Source organism: Lagopus leucura, unplaced genomic scaffold (assembly GCF_019238085.1).
Source record: "Lagopus leucura isolate 7727_CA_CO unplaced genomic scaffold, USGS_WTPT01 33914-0_obj-0_obj, whole genome shotgun sequence".
In the NCBI taxonomy this organism is placed as follows: Eukaryota; Metazoa; Chordata; class Aves; order Galliformes; family Phasianidae; genus Lagopus; species Lagopus leucura.
The window spans coordinates 1-1,769 of NW_024967681.1; the positions used below are offsets into that span (position 1 = coordinate 1).

At 59.6% G+C, this 1,769-nt stretch overlaps 1 pseudogene; it reads right to left on the reverse strand.

Moving 5' to 3' along the window:
* Nucleotides 1–6: 6 nt before the first annotated feature.
* LOC122193251 lies at nt 7–1,765 on the reverse strand (annotated as a pseudogene).
* Between the last annotated feature and the right edge of the window lie 4 nt (nt 1,766–1,769).

A 1,769-nucleotide genomic window follows, 5' to 3' on the forward strand; every position in this document is an offset into this window, starting at 1 on the left:
GGGAGGGGACCGCAGCCACCACTGATTGTCACCGCATGGCCCCGGTGTCACCGCGTCCCTCATCTCGTATCCCCAGGCCACCTCTCCATGCTGTGTCACCAAAGCCACGTCACTGTGTCACATCCGTGTCCCCAAAGCCACCTCTTCACACCGCGTCCCCAAAGCCATCACTCCATGTCACATCTGTGTCCCCAAAGCCATCACTCCATGTCACATCCGTGTCCCCAAAGCCACCATTCCGCGTCACATCCGTGTCACATCCGCGTCCCCAAAGCCACCTCTTCATGCTGTGTCCCCAACGCCATCACTCCGTGTCCCCAAAGCCACCTCTCCATGTCACATCCGCGTCCCCAAAGCCACCTCTCCTTGTCACATCCTCGTGTCACTCTTCAGCACTGCGTCCCCATCCCAGTGCCACCTCTGCGCCGTGTCACATCCCCTTGTCACATCCCGGTGCCACCTCCGTGCCGTGTCCCAGTGCCACCTCCACGCCGTGTCCCCACGATGTCACATCCCAGTGCCACCTCATCCCCGTCTCGCATCCCGCTGCCACCTCGGCGCTGTCACCTCTCGGCCGCCGTCGTGTCCCCACGCGGTGTCACCGCCGTCACCTCCGTGTCCCCGCGCCGCAGTGCCAACGTCACATCGCCGTGCGTCCCCACGTTGTGTCACATCCCCGTGGCACGCAGCTGCAGCTCCGCGTGCCGGTGTCACATCCTGGCGTGCCGCGTCCCCACAGCTGTGTCCCCGTGTCACCTCCGTCCCCGTTGTCACCTCCCTTTGTCACCTCCGGCCCCGTGTCACAACTCTGTGCCGTGCCGCTGTCCCCCTGCCGCGTCCCGTCCCCATTCTGTCCCCGTTTGGGGAAACTGAGGCACGTCTCACCCTGCTGGGGACTGGGGCGTCCCCTGTCCTGGTGTCACTCAGTGTGGGATGGGGGCAGCGGGACACTGGGAGGTACTGGGAGGTACTGGGAGGTACTGGGAGGTACTGGGATGGGATGGGACACACAAAAGGACACGATGAGCCAGGTGGCATCAGGACACACTGGGAGGTACTGGGATGTACTGGGACATACTGGGATGGGATGGGACACACATAAGGATGTGATGGGCTAGGTGGCATCAAGACATACTGGGACATACTGGGACATAGTGGGACAGGATACATGAGGATGCGATGTGCCAGGCTGCATCAGGACATACTGGGAGGTACTGGGACAAACTGGGACAAACTGGGATGGGACACACATAAGGATGTGATGTGCCAGGCGGCATCAAGACATACTGGGACATACTGGGACATACTGGGACATACTGGGACATACTGGGACATACTGGGACATACTGGGATGGGATACATGAGGATGCGATGTGCCAGGCTGCATCAGGACATACTGGAAGGTACTGGGACAGACTGGAACGTACTGGGATGTACTGGGATGGGACACAGTGGGCCACAGGAGGATGTGATGTGCCAGGTGGCATCAGGACATACTGGGACATACTGGAACATACTGGGACATACTGGGATGGGATACACAAGGTTGCGATGTGCCAGGCTGCATCAGGACATACTGGAAGGTACTGGGAGGTACTGGGAGGTACTGGGACAAACTGGGATGGGATGGGACACACACAAGCACACGATGTGCCAGGTGGCATCAGGACACACTGGAAGGTACTGGGACATACTGGGATGGGATACATGAGGATGTGATGTGCCAGGCTGCATCAGGACATACTGGAAGGTACTGGGACATACTGGGA